Consider the following 25,542-nt stretch of genomic DNA (forward strand, 5'->3'; position numbering starts at 1 on the left):
CAAAAAATCATATAAAAAATCATATAAATGCATATAAAACATCCTAGATGGATAATATAATAGCATGGAACAATAAAAAATTATAGATACGTTGGAGACGTATCATCCTCACCAGTGCCAGATATCTATGTACTTCACGAGCTTGTTGTGAGAGCAGATGTTGGTGATGTTCTCTGGTTGATTGAGGTCAAACGCAGAGAATGCCTTGGCCTTCTTGAATGGGGCAGTATGGGCCATGGCATAGAGGTCAAACACCTCTGGCACCGATGCCAGATTGTATCCCTCCTAAAAGAGAGGAACATAGTATTAGTAATTAAAGGGCTGAAGCTAGCATGACAGAATGATTTGCATGAATCATGAAGCAAACCACATACCCAGTTCCGCCCGTATTGATATAAGTTGGCGCTGCCTTGATGGTGTGGCACACCTCTCATTTGGGCACGCTTGTCCTTGGCACCTCTGTGGATGGCCCGCCATGCGTCTGAGCACTACTCATCCACCAACGCCTCCCAACAATCCATTTTATCAGCACACCATCTCGAGGGCACCTAAGTCAGTAAAGAGAAACCTGAGCGCTACGCCTATGAATCAAATCAACGAAACTAAGAACAATGCCTTAAGAATATAGGCAATTACCTTCATGTACTCCTCCTTCTGCAGAAACTTTCCATGGCACTTCTTCTTGGGCTTCCGAACACCATGCGAGGTGAAGTTGTCTCGAATAGCCTGCACCCGAGCCTTGTGTCGTAAGTTTTGTAGTAGGCGCCTACACTCGGCATCGATAACCCGTGCACAAGCCTCCTCATATCCCTCCTAACACCTATAGAAGGTATGCAATCAAACGAGACAACATTGCTTAGTACAATAACTAAGCTTATTCGAAGATTTTTAATTGTGTAAATGAGAAATTACCCAAAATGTTCTGATCACCATGTCGGCCCTCGTGTGGCACAAGACACCGTCGATGATCTAATCCGGCGGGGCCGGGGAAGCCAAGTAGTGCTCCTAGGTCAATCCTAGCTCTGGAAGCTGACCCTCACCGGGCAACGTGACCCACCCATGAAGTTTTGCCGGCCAATCCCACCAAGGAGTTGGTTGGGCCTGCGGACATCCTAAGGGTGGTCCCAACCCCTACAGTATGAAGAGGCCAACACATTAGATATTTTGAAAAGACGTGATGGGAAAAGGTAGAAAAAGAGTAAATGCACTTACCTCGTCCCATCAGGCCAAATCAACCACCTCTGCTCACGGGTCGCCGGCACAGATGGGAGCCGCTTACTACCATGCTGGTGGATGGTGGCCCCCACAACCACCTCGTCCTCGCTGCTATCAGAAATCTGATACCCGCCACCATCAGCATGGCCACTCGACCCCTTAGGAGGATCCTGCCAGGTACCCCACCCGGACGTCTCCTGGGACGTAGCTTGGGGAGGAGTCACATGGGCCCAAGCATCCTGGCCCGAAGGCCCGTCAACCCGAGGCCCGTGGACTGGAGTCTCATGGGCCGAAGGCCCGTCGACCTGAGGCTCGCGAACCGGAGTCCGCGTAGCCTCCTCCTCAGACGTGCCCCCTAGCAGTCGTGTGCTCGAATGAATCAGCTGGGGGTGGCGGCAAGGAAGGCGTAGGATCCTACCTACCTCTCCCGCGACCACATTCTCCCCGACCTCCTCTCTTCCTCCCTCCCCGACCTCCTCTCTAGGTAGGCAATGACACCGACGAAGAAGCGCCCACCGGTGAAGCCATACCCTCGCACAACGCTCTCCGAAGAGGTATGGGTGGAATGGAAGTACCACTCCCACCACATCGAGGACCAGCGCCCACCATCTTTCAACACCTGTCATGAAAGAAGAGTAAACTGAATTAGTACAACATACAAAAATTGAATACCTACATGAATACCAAACTGACTCCTGACAAAAGATCCTCGACCATCGACCCTCGACCCCTGACCCCTCGGCGACCGTCGAGCCCTGAGCCCTCGTCAATCCTCGACCCCTCGGCGGTCCTGTCGAACACCTTCCCTGTGAGCATGGTGCCATTGTTGTCGTAGCTTAAGATGCGGATGTGCCTGAGCTGAAGGTCATCAGCGCGGGCGAACTGCTTCCATTCGTTCTTCGTGCACGGATGGAAGCACTTCACCCAGTATCATGACCTTCAACTCGGGGACGTCCTCTTCTTAAGCTATGACACCAGTCGGTCAGCACACAGACCGGAAGATCATCGACCATCGACCCCTAGACCCACGACCCCTCGCCACCTTGGTGGTCCTGTCGAACACCTTCACTGTGAGCATGGTGCGACTGTTATCGTATCTTATGATGCGGACGTGCCCGAGCTGAAGGTCATCAGCGTGGGCGAACTGCTACCATCCGTTATTCATGCACAGATGGAAGCAATTCACCCACGCTCATGACCTTCAGCACGGTGACGTCCTCATCTTAAGCTACGACACCAGTCGGTCAACAATCAGACCGAAAGATCCTCGACCATTGACCCCTCGACCGCTCACCCCCTCGATGGTCCTGTCGAACACCTTCACTGTGAGCATGGTCCGTCTGTTGTCGTAGCTTAAGATGCAGACGTGACAGAGCTGAAGGTCATCAGCGTGAGCGAACTGCTTCCATCCATTCTTCGCGCACGGATGGAAGCAGTTCACCCAGTCTCATGACCTTCAGCTTAGGAACTTCCTCATCTTAAGCTACGACACCAGTCGGTCAGCACTCGGACCTAAAGATCCTTGACCATCGACCCCTCGCCCCCTCGGTGGTCCTGTCAAACAACTTCATTGTGAGCATGGTGCGGCCATTGTCGTATCTTAAGATGCGGACATGCCCGAGCTGAAGGTCATCAGCGCGGGCGAACTGCTTCCATCCGTTATTCGTGCACGGATGGAAGAAGTTCACCCACGCTCATGACCTTCAGCTCGGGGACGTCCTTATCTTAAGCTACGACACCAGCCGGTCGGCACTTGGACCGGAAGATCCTCAACCATCAACCCCTAACGTCGATCCTCGACCAGGTTCCGTCAGCGCTGACGCACCCCTAACCTCGACCTGGTTCCGTCGGTGCTGACGCACCCCTAACCTCTTCTTCTTCCTCCTCCTCCTCCTCCTCCTCCTCTTCTTTTCTTCTTCTTCTTCTTCTTCCTCTTCTTCTACTTCTTATTTTCTTTTTCTCATCTTTCTTCTTTCTTCTTAACTAAACATAAACTAAACTAATATAAACCTATACCTAAAAAACTGAAGAAAAAAAACCTAAACCAAACTAAATCTAAACTAAACTAAAACAAAACTAAACCTAAACCTAAAAAAACAGAAAAAACCTAAACTAAATCTAAACTATAAACTAAACTGAAAAAGAGGGGGAGGAGGCTCACCGGAGTGGGGGAGGTGGAGGAGGCCGACGCCGGCGGGTCAGGGCGGCGGGGCGTCGAGGAGGGGGTGGTGGGGCATCTGCCGGCCCGGAGCGGCGTGGGGTCGGGGGGCCGGGTGGCGGGCCGGAGCGGTGTTCCGGCACGGCGGGGCGTCGGGGGGCGGATCGGCGGGCCGGGGCGGCGTGCAGGGGCGACGGGGGCCGGAGCGGCGGTGACAGCGGGCGGCGGGCCGGGCCGGCGTGTGGTCGGGGACGAGGGGTGGTTGTGGGCGGCGGCGGGGTGCGGTCGAGGGCGCGGTGGGGGTCGGGGGCGATCTGACTGGCGATGCGCGAGTGGGCTCGGGGGTTAGGGAGAGAGAACAGAGAGAGAGGAGGCGGGGGAACGGCCATTACATAGTTAAATCTTTGTCGTCCGCTAGCAGACAGGAAAGAGGTGGGGCTGGTGGGCCATTGGGGTTTGGACCTCCACTGGGCCTACCCACCTCTTTGTTGTCTGCTAGCGGACGACAAAAAATTGAGTAATGGCAAACAGGGTCTTTGCCGTTAGCCCGTTTTTGCTATCCGCTAATAGACGACAAAGATCTGACTAATGGCAAATTCTTTGTTTCCAGTAGTGATTGGTCCAGGTTCGTAAGAGAACCGGAATTAATACTCTTATATGGTCTTGATCAAAACCGTGTTTTCTACTGGTGTTTCGAGCCAAGAATAGCGTCTCCTAATTATAGTATCGTCGTATAGTATAATGGGTTTTCTTTTCTAGCCGTATTGAACCCTTTACGAGTCGCGCAAAGGGCGCTCGCTCGCAATGTCCACGTCATCACATGCGCACTGTACATGGTAGCCAATGGCGAGAAAGATTCGTGCTGGCCAATTAAATGAGAGGGTCCTGAACGCGGTGGCCAACTGGAGGATCCTAAGGGCATCTCCAGCCGTTGCCCCCCCAGGGGGCACCTAAAATCGCCGCTTGGGGGTGAGCCGGCGCAAAAATTGAGCCTGGGGCCGAGTTGGTCCCCAGCCGCCAGCCCAGGGCCGCCCCCAGGCACGATTTAAAATAAAAGAAGTTCGGCGAAGTTCGGCTTAAACACGATAAAATTCGGCCAAACACGATAAATTTCGGCCAAACACGATAAATTTTGGCACATTTCGGCGAAGTTCGCGGATTTTCATTACATAGCACATATACATAAACTAATCTAAAGGAAAAACGGCTGAAGTCACCGCCGTCGCCGCCATCATCGTCGCCGGCCTTCTCCTCCTTGACGCGGGCGCCCCTGCTGGAACCCTGCCGGCCGTCGCCATGGCGGACTGGTGGCGGCGCATCGTCGTCGTCGTCGTCGCTGTCGCAGATGACGACAACTCCGCCTTCGTCGCGGCCGCGTCGACGTTCCGCGAAGCGAAGTAGGGCAGCGCGTTGGCGCTCCTTCGCCTTCTCCAGGCGCTCCTTCTCCATCGCTATGGAGTCCCTGCGCGCCCATTCCAGGGCCACTTCGTCGTCGTCGAGCTCCGTCGTCACTGGCGCGGCCGGCTCCTTCTTCACCGGTGCGAGCCTCGGCTCCTTCTTCACCGGCGCGAGCCCCGGCTCCGTCTTCACCGGCGTGAGCCCCGGCTCCGTCTTTTGCTTGACGAAGCGCGGAGGAGGAGCCGATGAGGAGGCACGCTGGCCGCCCTCGTTGATGACGATGCCGGCGTTGCGGGTGCGCCGGCCGAGCGGCGTCTCCGCCGCGGGCTCGGCCTTGACGCCGAGGAGGGTCGGAGTGCCGGAGGAGTGCGATGAAGATCGGGAGGAGGAAGAAGAGGAGGAGGACCCGAACCTCCTTGGCGCCCATGGCCCGGCGTGTCGGTGCTGCGCCGGGGCGGCCACCCTCGCTGGGTACGCCAACGGCGGGTCATTGCGGCCCTCGAGGTACGTCTGCACGCCCTCGAGTGTGCGGCCGGGGACGCCCCACCACAGGTGGCGCCCCTCGCTGTTCTGCCGGCCGCCAACCACCGGCGCGCCGTTGATGGACGCCAAGTGCTGCTGCTGGCGGCGCTCGAAATACGCCGCCCAAGCCGCGTAGTTGTCGGCGGCGTACTGGGGGAGGGAGAGTTAGGCGTCGGTGAGGGAGGCGCGCACGACCTCGACTTCCTCGGCGAAGTACGTCGGCTTCGCCACGGTGTCGGGCAACGGGGGATTGGGCACTCCCCCGGCGCTAAGCCCGGCGCGCATGTCCGGCGGCGCCGGGATGTTCGCTTGGAACAGGAGCCAGGACTCCTGTTCGCGGAGCGAACGGTGGCCGAAGCTGTTGGCCGCTGCCTCGTCTCCGGGGTAGCGTTCCGCCATGGCGACGGGCTCGGGAGAGGTAGAGAGATAGAGGGAGGGGCTGGGCGGCGGCGCTCGGGAGAGGTAGGGAGAGGGAGGAGCTGGGCGGCGGAGAGGGGCGGGGCTGGTGTGAGCACAAGCGAGTGCAGGCCACCGGCTATATAGCCGCACCGCACCCGTGTGTACGCGTCCGAGGGAGGGGAGGCGTTGGCGCGCCGTCCCGTGATGCGCCGCCCGTGAGGAATCAATGGCAAGGCTGACCGGCAGCAGCCTTGGCATTGATTCCCCGCGGGAACCGAGGCCGTTGGGGAAAGACGAGGCGTTGCGTCACTGACGCGGCGGACCTGCGGCTGTTTCGCGCCAAAACAGTTCGCCCCGGCGCCCCCGGGCGCCCCCCAGCGCGCCGGGTTCGGCCTGGGTCCGCCGGCGCTGTTTTCGGCCCAGGCCGGCGAAAATCGGGCTCCTGGGGGCGCGACTGGGCCGTTTTTTTGGCGTCGACGTGAAAAAATCGCCTGGGGAGGCCTTCCTGGGGCGCGGCTGGAGATGCCCTAAATGCGATAGAAAGGAAACCCGCACACGTGACCTCTCTCTCGTTCCATCTTCTCCAGCCCCACGCCCCATCCCCTCCATGCATCTCCGCCGCCGCCGCCCCCCATATCCACCGCACGAGAGCTCGCCCGTCCGCGCCGGCGATGCGCCTCATCATCCCATCCTGGCTCTTCCAGCGTCTGACATCGGCCGCGTCTACTCCTCCACCGCTCCCTGCCCGCCCCGCAAGAAGCCCCGCAGCTCTGCGTCCGCCACCGCGGGCGGCAAGCCTCCCGTGATCGTCTACTACTACTGTCACCGCAAGAAGTCGCGGCTCGAGGAGCCACGGCCGTCCTCGCTGGCTTCGTGACAGCTGGAGGAGGAGGCGCTGGGCAGGGGCTCATGGCGGAAGGGCCCGCTCACGAGCTGCTCAGCCTGGGGTCTGCCCCGCCTGCATTGGGCGCAGATAGAGACGGGGAGGAGCTGATGGGGCGACGACAGCCGAGGCGCAGAGGAGAAGGGGGGGAGATAATGGCTGCGCTGCTCCCGCCCCACGACGAAGTCTGCGTCAAAACTGAAGAAGACGGCTTCGGGGCCATAGTCCATGTGGATTTGTTCATCAATTCGTTCCCATCGGTGGAAGATGACGGGTGTGAGGTGGCGCCCAGGTCAACAGGAAACGCACACAACACCACCATAGCCGAGTTGTATGGAACACCTCAAGTCTCTGCTCCACCAACGTCGCCTATTTGAGCTTTGTAGGTGCCAACACCCCTCCAGTCCCTCCAGAATAGCATCCTACCTCTCTCTTCCACTCCTATTTTTTTATTTAAGGGATGCCATGATTTAATGCCCAGAACCATCATCTTTGTTTGTGCAGATTCGTTTTTATATTTGCCTAGAAGATGTTCCATGAAAATCACAGAAGCACCGGCTGCACCGCACCGGGTTTAGGCTCGTCAAGAAGGTTGTGGCTGGAAGATAGTGGTAATCAACTTTATATACTACCCCTCCTGCAAGTTTACCCATGTCTTTTATTTTTTTTTATGCGATTAATTATTCATTCCTCTTAGTTCATATATTCTGACGACGACTCATGTCGATATGTGCTTGCTTTGCAATGAAACTCTCCTCATGACTTTAGCAACAAGAACGGCCAACTAGAATACTTGTTCTCCGTGTAATTTTGACGCTGTCTTTGTCGCACGTTGGAAATTTAGGGTGCCGATCCGCAGGCGTTTGTCGGTTTAGTGTGCAAGCACTAGTAGAAAACAGGGCTATGGTCCAGGCCGCATCAGCCCATTAGTCCCGGTTCAGTGTAGAACCGGGACCAATGTGGGCATTGGTCCCGGTTTGTGAGCCCAGGGGGCCGGCCGGGCCACGTGGGCCATTGGTCCCAGTTCGTCTGGACCTTTTGGTTCCGGTTGGTGGGACGAACCGGGACCAATGGGCCTCGCTCCTGGCCCACCACCATTGGTCCCGGTTGGTGGCTTGAACCGGGACCAAAGGCTTCCCTTTAGTCCCGGTTCATGTCATCAACCGGGACCAATGAGGTGCCTATATATACCCCCTCGCGCAAGAGCAGAGCACAGTGCTCTGTTTTTTCTGGCCGAGGGGGAGAGGGCTTTGTGGTGCTCTAGCTCACCTCCTATGCACATGAGGTGTTCGATGGAATGCCCGAGCCACACTACTTAAGCTTTCTCCTCTCGAAGCTCGACCTCCAAGCTCCATTTTCCTCGAGATTTGTCTAGATTTAGCGGTCCGTCACGCCCCGTCCCCGTCTTCACCGCCGTCGATCACCCGCGCCGATCTCATCACCGACACCACCGTGGTGAGCCTCTTGTTCTTATCTTCTTTCTGAAAGGAAAAATATTCTTACTTGTATGTTTAGATAGATACTTGTATCATTTTCTTACATTTATTATTGCATCTTATATAGTGCGATGGTTTTGGTATCCGCCCCCGTCGGCCCTCGTCCTGTCTATGATTCGGATTTGGTATGTATATTATCTTTATAACTATTGGTTCATTTATTGTTTATGAAAATTATGCCGACCAACGTGACATAGATTTTATTTATCTAGGATGTATGTGAATCGGAAATGCCAACCGACTCTATTGTCGAGAGGTTAAATTTAGTTGAAGAAGAAAACAATTTGTTGAAGGAAAAAATAAAAAAAATTGAGGAGGAGAAGATGATATTGGAGTTGCATGTTGCGGATGTCGTCGATGATCACAAGATCAAGATGGATGCAATGCGCTTGAAGATTAAAAAGATTAGAAAATATGCCATTCATATCGAGGCTTGGTATCATTATGCCGTTGGATCAATTGTTACCTTGGTTGCGATTATGATCACATTTGTTTTCGCATTGAAATGTTTTACATAGTTTCAATGTATGGTTTAATTAATTAGATGCTATGGAGAGCTATATGTTGTTAGATGAGAACTATGTATGCACTTTGGTTTTAATGTGATGATGAACTTCTATTAATTTGGACACTTAATTATATATAATGCACGCAGATGAACCGGCAATGGATGTACGGTGACAGACACACCCGCGAGTACATTAAGGGCGTGCATGAGTTTCTCGATGCGGCTGAGGCAAACAAGCAGAATGGTTTTATGTGTTGTCCATGCACTCAATGTGGGAATACGAGGTCTTACTCTAACCGGAAAATCCTTCACTCCCACCTGCTTTATAAGGGTTTCATGCCACACTATAATGTTTGGACGAGGCACGGAGAAATAGGGGTTATGATGGAAGACGGCGAAGAAGAAGAGTACGATGACAACTATGTGCCCCCTGAATACGGTGATGCTGCAACGGGGGCAGCAGGTGAAGATCAAGAGGAACCAGATGATGTGCCCAATGATGATGCCACGGGTGAAGCTGCTGAAGATCAAGAGGAACCAGACGATGTGCCCGATGATGATGATCTCCGCCGGGACATTGTCGATGCAAGGACGCAATGCATTAGTCAAAAGGAGAAGCTGAAGTTCGATCGCATGTTAGAGGATCACAAAAAAGGGTTATACCCCAATTGCGAAGATGGCAACACAAAGCTCGGTACCTTACTGGAATTGCTGCAGTGGAAGGCAGAAAATGCTGTGGCTGACAAAGGATTTGAGAAGTTACTGAAAATATTGAAGAAGAAGCTTCCAAACGATAACGAATTGCCCGACAGTACATACGCAGCAAAGAAGGTCGTATGCCCTCTAGGATTGGAGGTGGAGAATATACATGCATGCCCTAATGACTGCATCCTCTACCGCGGTGCATACAAGGATCTGAACGCATGCCCGGTATGCGGTGCGTTGCGGTATAAGATCAGACGAGATGACCCTAGTGATGTTGACGGCCAGCCCCTCAGGAAGAGGGTTCCTGCGAAGGTGATGTGGTATGCTCCTATAATACCACGGTTGAAACGTCTGTTCAGAAATGAAGAGCATGCCAAGTTGATGCGATGGCACAGTGAGAACCGAAAGAAAGATGGGAAGTTGAGAGCACCCGCTGACGGGTCGCAGTGGAGAAAAATAGAGAGAAAGTACTGGGATGAGTTTGCAAAGGACCCAAGGAATGTGTGGTTTGCTTTAAGCGCGGATGGCATTAATCCTTTCGGGGAGCAGAGCAGCAATCACAGCACCTGGCCCGTGACTCTATGTATGTATAACCTTCCTCCTTGGATGTGCATGAAGCGGAAGTTCATTATGATGCCAGTTCTCATCCAAGGCCCTAAGAAACCCGGCAACGAAATTGATGTGTACCTAAGGCCATTAGTTGAAGAACTTTTACAGCTGTGGAATGGAAACGGTGTACGTATGTGGGATGAGCACAGACAGGAGGAATTTAACCTTAAGGCGTTGCTGTTCGTGACCATCAACGATTGGCCCGCTCTCAGTAACCTTTCAGGACAGACAAACAAAGGATACCACGCATGCACGCACTGTTTAGATGACACTGAAAGTATATACCTGGACAAATGCAGGAAGAATGTGTACCTGGGCCATCGTCAATTTCTTCCGACCAACCATCAATGTCGAAAGAAAGGCAAGCATTTCAAAGGCGAGGTAGGTCACCGGAAGAAGCCCGCCATGCGCACCGGTGATCACATGCTTGCTATGGTCAATGATTTACACTACGTAATCTTTGGAAAGGGTCCCGGTGGACTAGCTGTTCCGAATGACGCTGAGGGACACGCACCCATGTGGAAGAAGAAATCTATATTTTGGGACCTACCCTACTGGAAAGACCTAGAGGTCCGCTCCTCAATCGACGCGATGCACGTGACGAAGAACCTTTGCGTGAACCTTCTAGGCTTCTTGGGCGTGTATGGGAAGACAAAAGATACACCCGAGGCACGAGAGGACCTGCAACATTTGCACGAAAAAGACGGCATGCCTCCGAAGCAGTATAAAGGTCCTGCCAGCTACGCTCTTACGAAAGAAGAGAAAGAAATCTTCTTTGAATGCTTGCTCAGTATGAAGGTCATGACTGGCTTCTCGTCGAATATAAAGGGAATAATAAATATGCCAGAGAAAAAGTTTCAGAACCTAAAGTCTCATGACTGCCACGTGATTATGACACAACTGCTTCCGGTTGCATTTAGGGGGCTTCTACCGGAAAACGTTCGATTAGCCATTGTGAAGCTATGTGCATTCCTCAATGCAATCTCTCAGAAGGTGATCGATCCAGAAATCGTACCAAGGCTAAGGAGTGATGTGGCGCAATGTCTTGTCATTTTCGAGCTGGTGTTCCCACCATCCTTCTTCAATATCATGACGCACGTCCTAGTTCATCTAGTCGACGAGATTGTCATCCTGGGGCCCGTATTTCTACACAATATGTTCCCCTTTGAGAGGTTCATGGGAGTCCTAAAGAAATATGTCTGTAACCGCGCTAGGCCAGAAGGAAGCATCTCCATGGGCCATCAAACAGAGGATGTTATCGGGTTTTGTGTTGACTTCATTCCTGGCCTTAACAAGATAGGTCTCCCTAAATCGCGGTATGAGGGGAGACTGACTGGAAAAGGCACTCTGGGAAGAGACTCAATAATATGCAGGGATGGATATTCTTGGTCTCAAGCACACTACACAGTTCTACAGAACTCTACCTTGGTGACCCCGTATGTCGATGAACACAAGAACAGTCTGCGCTCCAAACACCCGGAGCAGTGCGACGACTGGATTACATGTGAACACATCAGGACTTTCAGCAGTTGGTTGGAAACACATCTCAGAGGTGACAACACTGTTTATGATGAGTTGTACTTGTTGTCCAGGGGACCATCTTTGATTGTATTGACTTACAAAGGATACGAGATAAATGGGAATACATTTTACACGATCGCCCAAGATCAAAAGAGCACCAACCAAAACAGCGGTGTCCGCTTTGATGCAGCAACCGAGAGCGGAAAGGACACATATTATGGTTACATAGTGGACATATGGGAACTTGACTACGGACCTGATTTTAAGGTCCCTTTGTTTAAGTGCAAATGGGTCAATCTGTTAGGCGGCGGGGTACAGGTAGACCCACAGTATGGAATGACAACAGTGGATCTGAAAAATCTTGGGTACACTGACGAACCGTTCGTCCTAGCCAATGATGTGGCACAGGTTATCTATGTGAAGGACATGTCTACCAAACCGAGAAAAAGAAAAGATAAGGAAGTGAATACATCATACGATGAGCCAAAGCGCCACATAGTTCTTTCAGGAAAAAGGGACATCCAGGGAGTGGACGGCAAGACAGACATGTCTGAAGATTATGAAAAGTTTCATGAAATTCCTCCCTTCAATGTCAAGGCTGACCCAAGCATCCTGATAAACAATGAAGATTATCCATGGTTACGGCGCAATAAGCAAATGACACAAGCGAACAAAAAGTGAAGACTTTCTCCCGCAATAAGCAAATGCTATGTGGGTGAAATTATGATACCATCCCAACTTTCAACTTTTTCAGAGTTCATTTGAAATGCTTTCATGTCTTATGGTTAGAAACTTTGATACTTCGAAAGTGATTGTCCATTTTGTACACGAAGTGCATCAAGTTTTTGTCGTAACCCTCTCTACTTTTTGGAACATGCTATGTGGGTGAAATGATGATACCATGCCAACTTTCAACCTTTTCAGAGTTCATTTTGAAATGCTTTCCAATTTCAGAGTCATTTAGCTCAAAGAATGAATTAATAGCAAACAGAATGAACTACAAAACTTTTATGAAAATAAAAACAATCAATTAAAATATTATGTTATGATCAACTAAAATAAAACTATAATATTCTTCAATAGCAAAAAGAATATAATTTGTGTGACCTAAAATCAAACTATAAGTATTTAATTGTAAGTATAAATAAAAAATAAATAGCAAAGAAGAAAAAAATTCTAATTTTATAGTAAAGTTATTCATAAACTAGTGATTCACACAAATTTTTAAAAATTCAAATTCAAACTATTTAAAATTTAAAACTAATGGCACTAACAGAAAGTTTATAATTTTTGTGACCTAAAAGCAAAAAGAAATCACTAAAAAACTATAAGTATTTAGTTTTAAGTAGAAATAAAAAATAAATAGAAAAAAATTCTAATTTTATAGTAAAGTTATTCATAAACTAGTGATTCACACAAATTTTTAAAAATTCAAATTTAAACTATTTAAAATTTAAAACTAATGGCACTAACAGAAAGTTTATAATTTTTGTGACCTAAAAGCAAAAAGAAATCATTAAAAAACTGTAAGTATTTAGTTTTAAGTAGAAATAAAAAAATAAAAAACCAAAAAATGTAGAAATAAAAAAGAAAAAACCAAAAAAAATGCCACCTACTGGGCCTCCACGGCCTGAATACGACTAGAAACCCTACATGGGCCAGGATTCAGGCCCGTAGAAGGCCCAATAGGCCCATAGGCAAAGCAGTGTCAAATTAGGCCCATAGGCCTGCTGTTCAGAGGAGTTCGAGAGGGAGGAGGCAGCAGAGCTTATAAACTGGTGTTGGGCGCTGTCAACTAGCGATGCGGGACTAAACTTATGGGCGCGGGGCAGCACAAGGGTATTGGTCCCGGTTGGTGGCCCTAACCGGGACTAAAGGAGGCATTGGTCCCGGTTGGTGTCACCAACCGTGACCAATGCCCCCCTTTAGTCCCGGTTGGTGCCACCAACCGGGACCAATGGGCTTCGCTTCCCGCCCTTTGGGCTGCAGAAAAGAGGCCATTGGTCTCGGTTTGTGGCACCAACCGGGACTAATGCCCACCTTTAGTCCCGGTTGCTGCCACGAACTGAGATTAAAGCCTCTTCTATATAAGGCCACACTTTGGAATTTTTCATTCTCATCTTGCAGTTGCCGCCCCTGACGCCGCCAGGCTGCCCCGACGCCGCTCGCCCCCATCGTCGACGCCGCCCGCGCCCATCGTCGCCGTCGCCCGCGACGCGCGCCGCCACGGCCCGCCCCGTCGCCGTCGCCCTCGTCCCTGCCCCGACGCGCACCGCCCCGTCCCGCCCTCGCCGTCGCCCGCGCCGGCCCCTTGCCCGACGCCCGCCGCCCCGGCTACCGTCCCCGTCACCGTGTCCCCGAGCCCGCCGTCCTCGTCGCCAGACTCCAGCCGTCGCCGCCCCCCTCAAAGTGAGCCCCCCTCTCGAGTGCCACTCTTGCGCCGCCCGAGCGCCCTTGCTCCGCCCCTGCTCCATGGTCGCCGCCACCCGAGCGCCCCGGCTCCGCCCCTGCGCCCTTGCTCCGCCCCTGCTCCGCCGGCCCCGAGCGCCCGAGGAGAAGTAGAGGAGAGGAGAAGTGGAGCAGCAGCAACACGCTGTCCACTTTTCTGAATTTTTTGGAACAGGAGGAATTTTTTTGTCCATATAGAAGGTGTTTGATGAAATACTAGATGGCTTTGGGCATTTTTGGAATTTAAAAAAAAATTGTGGTGACGTACTGATGCAAGACAAAGGCGATGGCAAAATTTCAGAATTTTTGGAGAGGTTTAGAATAGGTTTTCAACAAGTTATTTGAATCCGATTCAAATTTCATTTGAATGAAATTTGAAAAATTTGAACTATGGATCAGAATATGCTAAATATGTCAAAAATGTTTTTTTATATGATGTTTTTTTTCATATATGTATTCATTTTTTTATTTAGGTTGTTAATTAGTAGATATCGATTTTAGGTTAGTGTAGAGGAAAAAGTAAAATAAGGAAAAGGAAGAAAAGAGGAAGAAGGAAGAAGAAGAAGAAGAAAAGGAAGGAGTGGAAAAAGGAAAATAAGAAGAGGAAGGCTTCTTTTTTTTTCTTCGATCTTCTCCTCTATTTTGTTCATGGATATATGCTAAAGAAAACGAGGGGGTGATAGATGATGATGAGGGGTCGAGAGTGGGACGAGAGGTCGAGAGGTGTCTAGGGGAGAAAAAATATGTTATCAGGGACGAGGGTCATCGAGGGGTCGAGAGAGGGATGATGGGTCGAGAGAATTAAATAAGAAGAAGAGGAGGAGAGGAAGAAGAGGATAAATAAATAAGAAGAAGAAAAAAGAAGCGGAAGAAGAGGGAGAAGAAGAGGAGAGGAAGAAGAGGAAGTCTTCTCCTCTATTCTTTCTTTTCTTCTTTTTTCTTCTTCTTCTTCCTCTTTATTTTATCGGGAACGAGGGTCGTCGAGAGGTCGAGGAGCGGTAGAGGAGAAACCCTAAATAGAAAGTATCGTCGGTGTGAGATACATGTACCGTCGGTGTCGGACACTACACCCACATCCCACAAGTGGCGCGGGCTTCGACGCCCACGTCACTTGTGGGACGTGGATGTAGTGTCCGACACCAAAGGCCACATGTATCTCACACCCACGATACTTGCTAGCTATTTAGGGTTTCCTCTACCGAAAAGAAGAGGAGAAATAAATAAGAAGAAGAAAAAAGAAGAAAAAGAAGAGGAGAAGAAGAAAGGAATAGTGGACAAGAAGAGAAAATAGAATATATTCTATTTTCTCTTTTCTCCACTATTCCTTTCTTCTTCTCCTCTTTTTTTTCTTCTTTTCTTCTTCTTATTCTTCTTCTTCTTCTTATTCTTATTAGCCGGAAGTAGAGAGAGGTTTCCTAGTGTCAAAGTATTGAAGAAATCCATGCCTTCATCATTAGCCGGAAGTAACCAGGGCATGTTGGTACGAAGTTCTGCAAAGTTGTTTTGGAATGGAGTCCCGGATAGAATAATCCGCCTTTTGGTACCAATTCAGCAAAGGCCTTCCAAATAGCGATATCCGGAAGGCTCTTGCTGAACTTTGTACCAAAAGGCGGATTATCCTATCTGGGAGTCCGTTCCAGAACAACTTTGAAGAGCTTCGTACCATCATGCACATGTTACTTTCGCCTAATGATGAAGACATGGTTTAGTTGAATCCCTTGACACTAGGCAACCTCCCGACCCCTCGGCGATCCTATCGAACATGAGAAGAAGAAGAGGATCGTCGAGGGGTCGAGGGTTCCAGGGTCGTCGAGGGGTCGAGGATCGCCGAGGGGTCGAGAGAGGTTTCCTAGTGTCAAAGTATTGAAGAAATCCATGCCTTCATCATTAGCCAGAAGTAACCAGGGCATGTTGGTACGAAGTTCTGCAAAGTTGTTTTGGAATGGAGTCCCGGATAGAATAATCCGCCTTTTGGTACCAATTCAGCAAAGGCCTTCCAAATAGCGATATTCGGAAGGCTCTTGCTAAACTATGCAGACATGACTCAAATACTCGAGAAGTAAGTTAAATCGATCATTATCCACCATATCAGCAACTTTGTTCATTTTCTGATATATCAAGTAATTGTTTTCTTTGTCCGGCAGGGTTTGGAGAAAATTCACCAGAAAAACTCTGGGACTGCCGAAGGAGCTGCAATTTAGACACCTGAAAGTAAGTACTAGCTATAGTAGCATTTTAAGCGCATCTACTAGTCATTCAAGCGCTAGTTTCATCAATACCATTTGGCATTCTTGCTTATCAGTTTGATTAACCTCTATTTCTTGTAAAGTGGTTGTGGCAGGAACAAGGGAATGATTCCTGTGGATACTATGTTTGCGAGTCCATCCGCCACACGACCTGTGAGCGGGGCTACACTGACGAACAATATGAAGTACGTAAATAACAACATTCACAATTTTATTTTATTACCATCATTTGTGTTGAGTTTCATTCATTCATATATATATATGTATTGACCCCCTTCTTTAAATTAGATGTTTCGGAAGCGGGATGAACTCCTAGCACCAGCTCGCATGCGAGGAATTCAAGAGGAATTGGTGGCATTCTTTCTTGACCACGTGATCCCTGAAGACGGAGAATTCTATGTGGACCCTGAGTCCGTATGATTATATTTGTAAGAGATAATTATTGTATATATGTAGCCGGTAGTGTCAGATAGATATACGAGAACTTGTTGTTCGACCAATCTCTCGGAGAAGGAGAGGTGGTCGATATCACTTCTCTCTGTATATATGCATATATGTTCATGACGATCTTTCTGTTTCCTTCATTTGCTTAATTACTAGCTAGCTAGCGTGTCTAGTCCTCTCTATATACGTATGTATAGTACGTAGCGTTGACCAAGCACGGACATAACAGAGGACACTTCTCTCTATTAATTATAACTAGCTAACACAATATATGAAACACCTAAATTAAGCCCCCAAAACCCCCAAACCCCCCCCCCCCCTTTCAAAAAAAAACAAAAACCCCAGTCACAGAAGTGCTGACGCGTGGATGCCTATTGGTCCCGGTTGGTGCCACCAACCGGGACCAAAGGGTCTCCTGGCTGGGCTCTGCGCACTGCCCACGTGGAGGGCCTTTAGTCCCGGTTCTGGATTGAACCGGGACTAAAGGGGGGAGGTATTAGTACCGACACTTAAGTCCCGGTTCCTGAACCGGGACTAAAGGCCCTTACGAACCGGGACTATAGGCCCTTTTTCTACCAGTGAAGGTAAGTTCTTGATGACGTCTGTTCTGAGCATGTGTTTGTTTCATCACTATATGGAATGCAGCAAAACTGGGGCCTAAATTTTGATGGTGAATACAGGTTTTCTGGCCCAAAGATGATGATTGGTACAAGGGTTCCATCACGGCCTACACGGAACTAACCAAGAATTCTGTATGCTTTCTATATACCTGGTTCTTATTATTCTTATTCATGAAAAATTGGTGTGGCTGAGAGGATTGTCCTCAGTTAGATTTTAAATGTTTTTTCTGCATTTTCCTTACTAAAAGGCATGTTATCTACCACTCTGTTTTCCATGTAATGTCTGCACTATGAAGAGTGGCATGTAAAATGTCGTGTAGTTGATATCTAAAGCTAAATGAACTACAGGTGAAGTATGAAGACCTTACCCTAGATAATGAAATGATAAATTTTTCATTTCATCTGAGGAAATGAAGTGCCTGAACCTGAAATTTGGATCATCTAACCTGGATATAAGAAGGGATACGATGAGCTACTTGCACTTGCTGTCAGCTTTCATGACTACCAAGGTCTTGATCTAGATAATATAGCGTGGGCTAAAATAACAGGTACTCCTATGTCTTTTCCTTATGAGTGCCGATGCTTCTAGCTGTTAACTGCGATTAGATGCCAATGGTCCTTTCCATTTATTCTTTCTGCCATCACAAGTTTTATTGCATTGTTTGTAGTCATTGTCCATATTACTTTGAACTTTTACAGTGTGATACTTTATTTATTCTAGTGTTTATGGTAGTTTTGCATCAAGTTACAACTTTATTAGATTTCTCATGCACATCACATGTGTTAGATGGTTAACTGCCTCTTTTTACAGAAAATGCTTTCCAATGTTAAGCCCAGTATTGATTTATTATTTGAAATTTTCGTATTCATCTCCTCAATTACCCGACATTAACTTGTTATTTTATCATTTAGTCCTATTTTCCTCGACATTCCTACATTCCTAAAGTAAACAAGTGACATGGATTTCCCTTTCTGTTAAATTGTTTCATTTAGTTATGTGGTTGATTTGCCATATTTCAGTGCACCCTTTTACCCGTAGGCTTCTCACTTTTCTTAGTGACTTGGAATTTGTTCTCATATAAAGAGCCTTGTGTGCCTCAACAGGTCATGCAATGTGGCCAGTTGTTATAGTGGACGAGGCTTCTCACTTTTCTCAGCGACTTGGAATTTGTTCTCATATAAAGAGCCTTGTGTGCCTCAACAGGTCATGCAATGTGGCCAGTTGTTATAGTGGACGAGTCAAATGTTCATGATAGCCGGGCCCTGAAGTCAATTCGGTTTGATCAATCAATACTTGTTCAATTCTTTGGCACCCATGATTTTGCAAGGTTTGGTTTTGTGAAAAGATAATAGCGTATATTTTTCTTTTTCTTTCGAAGCAGTACACTAAAGTTGTGTTTATACCTCAGGATTAAGTAGAAGCAGGCGGTGCCCTTTCTGAATGGCCTTCTTTCTTCCTTGCATCTCAAATGCAAGCAAACACGCTTCTCCCGAGGCTTAGAAAAAGCCAAGGAGTATGAGTTGAGAACCTCTTATATATTTTTAAGCAATAATTGTTTTTCTCCTGAATACACATCAGACTTGAGAGATTTTCTGTTATCTTGCATGATGCCCTATTGGTATGATACTAAAAAAATATCGATTGTATAGGTTTCTCCTCACACAAAAGCTTCCAGAAAATATGTTGCAACTTCGGAAATCCATTGAAAATGATGGTTCTGATGATAATGGCCAAGATGACGCGATAGGCTCTTGTGATAATTTATCAGAAGAAAATGGAGAGGATGCTAAAATGACTCAGATAGAACTAGGAAATCTTCGTGTGAGCAACCTAGGTATGTTTGAGCAAATAGCACAGTAGCTCCCCCCTCTAAATAGAGTAACCAGCGTTTAAAGATGCAAAAAATGCTCTGGAAGCATGTCGACCCTACCCATTTCAAGGATGCCCTGTTTCTCACTTGAATCTTGGACTTCCCTTTTGAGCTACAATGCTGCCGCTTTATGCAAGTTTTCCTTGTGGGAGACACAAGCAGACTTGGCACTTCTGGATAGTGGAGTTATATCTGTTCTAGAGGTATGGACATATGTTATATGTTCAATTATGATGCAGTTCATATTGCACTAGCGCCAATAATCCAAAGAAATGATCTGTTTTAGTTTGTTCTTCCTACCCATAACCCTTTACAAGAAATAATTGATTTCCATTTACTCCCTCCATTCCAATTTATGTTGTGTCTTCATATTTTGTCATTTAACTTTATGTGCTATAAAATTATACCATTGAAACTCCATTTTGATTGTGTTTAATCTAGGCATAGAAGGTTTCCATCAGAGAAATCATTCTGAACATTACTTAAGATGACAGTCTATGCCTTAGAGCATATATGGAGCTCTTATTTGGAACATACATCTTCTGTTCATGTTGTTGTATATCTTCTGCTGACCCCTTTTCTTGGTGCTGGCTGAGCGTTGCATGTTTATGTTTATATATGCATCTGCATTTCCTCCTTTGTTCGTTCTTCTTAGTGTATAACAAACCTGATTGTGTGAGTTTCTTTCCTGGCAGGATGGTATCTGATTTAGACAATTTCCATAACAAAATGCACATACGGCCTGAAGGGTATACTGTTGGAAATATGCCCTAGAGGCAATAATAAAATGGTTATTATTGTATTTCCTTGTTCATGATAATTGTCTATTATTCATGCTATAATTTTATTAACCGGAAACCGTAATACATGTGTGAATACATAGACCACAACATGTCCCTAGTAAGCCTCTTGTTGACTAGCTCGTTGATCAATAGATGGTCATGGTTTCCTGACCATGGACATTGGATGTCATTGATAACGGGATCACATCATTAGGAGAATGATGTGATGGACAAGACCCAATCCTAAGCCTAGCACAAGATCGTATAGTTCGTCTGCTAAAGCTTTTCTAATGTATCATTTCCTTAGACCATGAGATTGTGCAACTCCCGGATACCGTAGGAATGCTTTGGGTGTACCAAACGCCACAACGTAACTGGGTGGCTATAAAGGTGCACTACGGGTATCTCCGAAAGTTTCTGTCGGGTTGGCACGAATCGAGACTGGGATTTGTCACTCCGTGTAAACAGAGAGGTATCTCTGGGCCCACTCGGTAGGACATCATCATAATGTGCACAATGTGACCAAGGAGTTGATCACGGGATGATGTGTTACGGAACGAGTAAAGAGACTTGCCGGTAACGAGATTGAACAAGGTATCGGGATACCGACGATCGAATCTCAGGCGAGTACTATACCGGTAGACAAAGGGAATTGTATACGGGATTGACTGAATCCTTGCCATCGTGGTTCATCCGATGAGATCATCGTGGAACATGTGGGAGCCAACATGGGTATCCAGATCCCGCTGTTGGTTATTGACCAGAGAGATGTCTCCGTCATGTCTGCATTATTCCCGAGCCCGTAGGGTCTACACACTTAAGGTTCGATGACGCTAGGGTTATAGGGAAAGTATGTACGCGGTTACCGTATGTTGTCCGAAGTCCCGGATGATATCCCAGACGTCACGAGGAGTTCCGGAATGGTCCGGAGGTGAAGATTGATATATTGGACGAAGGGTTTTGGAGTCCGGAAGTGTTCCAGAGGTACCGGGTGATGACCAGCATGCCCGAAAGGTGTTTCGGGAGCCCCGACAAGTGTTGGGGGGCTTCATGGGCCAAGGGAAGGGGGCAAACCAGCCCACTAAGGGGCTGTGCGCCCCCCTCACCTATTCCCACGTGACCAGGGGGTTTGGGGCACCCCATCTAGGGTTCCCACCTCCTGGCTTGGGGGCCAAGTCACCCAAGGGGGAGATCCCATCTGCCCTGGTCGGCGCCCCTCTAGGGGAAACCCTAGGGCGCCTCCACTTGCCCTTGCCCCTATATATAGTGGAGGTTTTGAGGCTGCACAACACACGAGTCTCTCTCCCAAGGCACAACCCTACCTCTCTCCCTCCTCGTCTCTCGTAGTGCTTGGCGAAGCCCTACAGGAGTACCGCGCTCCTCCACCACCACCCCGCCGTCGTGCTGCTGCTGGACGGTGTCTTCCCCAACCTCTTCCACTCTCCTTGCTGGATCAAGGCATGGGAGACGTCACCGGGCTGCACGTGTGTTGAACGCGGAGGCGCCGTTGTTCGGCGCTTAGATCAGAATTGACCGCGATCTGAATCGCTACGAGTACGACTACCTCATCCGCGTTCTAGTAACGCTTCCGCTTAGCGATCTACAAGGGTATGTATATGCACTCCCCTTCCCCTCGTTGCTAGATTACTCCATAGATTGATCTTGGTGATGCGTAGAAAATTTTAAATTTCTGCTATGATCCCCTGAAGTGGCATCATGAGCTAGGTCTATGCGTAGATTCTATACACGAGTAGAACACAAAGTAGTTGTGGGCGATGATTTGTTCAATTTGCTTGCCGTTACTAGTCTTATCTTGATTCGGTGGCATTGTGGGATGAAGCGGCCCGGACCGACCTTACACGTACACTTACGTGAGACAGGTTCCACCGACTGACATGCACTTGATGCATAAGGTGGCTGGCGGGTGTCTGTCTCTCCCACTTTAGTCGGATCGGATTTGATGAAAAGGGTCCTTATGAAGGGTAAACAGCAATTGGCATATCACCGTTGTGGTTTTGCGTAGGTAAGAAACGTTCTTACTAGAAACCCATAGCAGCCACGTAAACATGCAACAACAATTAGAGGACGTCTAACTTGTTTTTGCAGGCTATGCTATGTGATGTGATATGGCCAAAAGGATGTGATGAATGATATATGTGATGTATGAGATTGATCATGTTCTTGTAATAGGAATCACGACTTTCATGTCGATGAGTATGACAACCAGGAGGAGCCACAGGAGTTTTCTTAATTTATTTATGACCTGTGCGTCAATGAAAACGCCATGTAATTACTTTACTTTATTGCTAACCATTAGGCATAGTAGTAGAAGTAATAGTTGGCGAGGCAACTTCATGAAGACACGATGATGGAGATCATGGTGTCATGCCGGTGACGATGGTGTTCATGCCGCGCCTCGAAGATGGAGATCAAAGGCGCAAGATGATATTGGCCATATCATGTCACTTTATGATTTGCATGTGATGTTTGTCATGTTTACATCTTATTTGCTTAGAACGACGGTAGCATAAATAAGATGATCCCTCGCAATAATTTCAAGAAAGTGTTCCCCCTAATTGTGCACCGTTGCTAAGGTCCGTTGTTCCGAAGCACCACGTGATGATCGGGTGTGATAGGTTCTAACGTTCGCATACAACGGGTGTAAGCTAGATTTACACACGCAATACACTTAGGTTAACTTGACGAGCCTAGCATGTACAGATATGGCCTCGGAACACGGAAGACCGAAAGGTCGAACATGAGTCGTATAGTGGATACGATCAACATGAAGATGTTCACCAATGATGACTAGTCCGTCTCACGTGATGATCGTACACGACCTAGTTGACTCAGATCATGTATCACTTAGATGACTAGAGGGATGTCTATCTAAGTGGGAGTTCATTGAATAAGTTGATTAGATGAACTTAATTATCATGAACATAGTCAAAAGGTCTTTGCAAATTATGTCGTAGCTCACGCTTTGGTTCTACTGTTTTAGATATGTTCCTAGAGAAAATTTAGTTGAGAGTTGACAGTAGCAATTATGCGGACTGGGTCTGCGAACTGAGGATTGTCCTCATTGCCGCACAGAAGGGTTATGTCCTTGATGCACCGCTCAGTGTCTTGAACCTCGAGCATCGTCTATAGATATTGGGAAACATCTGACATACACGTTTTGATGACTACGTAATAGTCCAGTAAGTAATACTAACGGTTTAGAATTGTGGCACCGAAGACGTTTTTGAAACGTTGCAGAACATATGAGATGTTCCAAAGACTGAAATTGGAATTTCAGACTAGTGCCGTCAAGAGGTATGAGACCTCTGACAAGTTTCTTAAGCCTGCAAACTAAGGGAGAAAAACTCAATCGTTGAGCATGTGCTCAGATTGTCTGAGTACTGCAATTGCTTGAATCGAGTGGGAGTTAATCTTCCAGATGAGATAGTGATGGTTCTCCATAGTCACTGTCACCAAGCTATTGGAGCTTCGTGATGAACTATAACATATCAGGGATAGACATGATGATCCTTGAGCAACTCGCAATGTTTGACACCGCAAAAGTAGAAATCAAGTAGGAGCATCAATTGTTGATGGTTAAACCACTAGTTTCAAGAAGGGCAAGGGAAAGAAGGGATAGTTCATGAAACGACAAATCAGTTGCTGCTCTAGTGAAGAAACCCAAGGTTGAACCAAACCCGAGACTAAGTGCTTCTATAATGAGGGGAACAGTCACTGAAGCAGAACTACCCTAGATACTTGGTAGATGAGAAGGCTGGCAAGGTCGACAGAAGTATTTTGGATATACGTCATATTATTGTGTACTTTACTAGTACTCCTAGTAGCACCAGGGTAATAAATACCAGTTCGGTTGCTAAGCGTTAGTAACTCGAAATAAAAGGTTGCGGAGACTAGCTAAAGGTGAGATGACGATATGTGTTGGAAGTGTTTCCAAGGTTGATGTGATCAAACATCGCACGCCCCCTCTACCATCGGGATTGATGTTAAACCGAAATAATTGTTATTTGGTGTTTGCGTTGAGCATAGACATGATTGGATTATGTTTATCGCCACACGGTTATTCATTTAAGGAGAATAATGGTTACTCTATTTATTTGAATAATACCTTCAATGGTCTTGCACCTAAAATGAATGGTTTATTGAATCTCGATCGTAGTGATACACATGTTCATGCCAAAAGATATAAGATAGTAATGATAGTACCACATACTTGTGGCACTGCCATTTGAGTCATGTTGGTATAAAACGCATGAAGAAGCTCCATGTTGATGGATCTTTGGACTCACTTGTTTTTGAAAAGATTGAGACATGCGAACCATGTCTATTGGTAGATATGCATGAAGAAACTCCATGCAGATGGATCGTTTGGACTCACTTGATTTTGAATCACTTGAGACAAGCAAATCATACCACATGGGCAAGATGACTAAAAGGCCTCGTTTTGAGTAAGATGAAACAAGAAAGCAACTTGTTGGAAGTAATACATTTTGATGTGTGTAGTACAATGAGTGCTGAGGCACGCTGTGGATATCGTTATGTTCTTACTTCATAGATGATTTGAGTAGAGAAGTATGATAATATTCTAGAGCAATCTGGCTGCATGAACTAATACATGTTCCTGCGAAATGTTTACTTGTTTCTTTCTGGGAAAGAAAAAATTAATACATTATATATTCAGATGATTTTAGAAGAAGAACCACCTTGGTGAAATATCATATAACATTCTCTAGAAACATTTTCCTAATCCTACAATCAAAGGATGCTAATGGTTTATATTTTGTGTTGCTGCATGCTTAGTATCCTTTACTTTTGACCACACATTGCTCAATGATGGTACCCGAACAAAATCACATGTTATGAAAATGATCGAGGGATACGAAACTGTACCGTTCAAGTAAAAATTTAACGAGTGGCCACCAACTCCTGATTTGAAATTGTCATCTGAGGATGGAAGAGGCAAAGTTGCAGGTTGCTATCTACAAATTATAATGCTTGGTACTATGGATTGCTAGAAGGTTCATATCACATATATTTACATTTTCTAACATTGGCATTTTTCATCACAGTATTAGGATGAAATGGAATTTCCATTCGCCAAAAAAGAAAATAGAACAAATGAAATTGGCTTGCAGATTCAGTTTTCATTTGCACGTTATCAAAGTTAATACTTGTTAAAATAGGTCAGCTTGGAATGATATGTGTTTCTGTAGTCTCTCTATTGCTTATGGTTTTGAAGTACATATCTAGCTATTTTTGAACATACATGAGTGACAATAAGGTACTCCCTCCATTCCTAAATATAAGTCTTTGTAGAGATTTCACCATGAACCACATACTGATGTATATAGATGCATTTTAGAGTGTAGATTCACTCATTTTGCTCCGCATGTGGTCCATAGTGAAATCTCTACAAAGACTTATACTTAGGAACGGAGGGAGTATATAGCTTTCCTTGGTCATCATGGAGCATAACCGTTGTACAATTATCAATGTATGAAAAAGGGCAGCCCGGTGCATGTAGCTCCCGCTTCCGCAGGGTCCGGGGAAGAGTCCGACCACTTTGGGTCTATAGTACGCAGCCTTTCCCAACATTTCTGTAAGAGGCTGTTTTGAGGACTTGAACTCGTGACCTCATGGTCACTAGGCAGCAGCTTTACCACTGCGCCAAGGCTCCCCTTCATAGTTATCAATGTATG

At 47.3% G+C, this 25,542-nt stretch overlaps 1 pseudogene; it reads left to right on the forward strand.

Moving 5' to 3' along the window:
• The first annotated feature begins 6,299 nt into the window (after nt 1-6,299).
• LOC125554961 lies at nt 6,300-19,817 on the forward strand (annotated as a pseudogene).
• The last annotated feature ends 5,725 nt before the right edge of the window (nt 19,818-25,542 follow it).

This window comes from Triticum urartu, chromosome 4 (genome assembly GCF_003073215.2).
Source record: "Triticum urartu cultivar G1812 chromosome 4, Tu2.1, whole genome shotgun sequence".
NCBI lineage: Eukaryota > Viridiplantae > Streptophyta > Magnoliopsida > Poales > Poaceae > Triticum > Triticum urartu.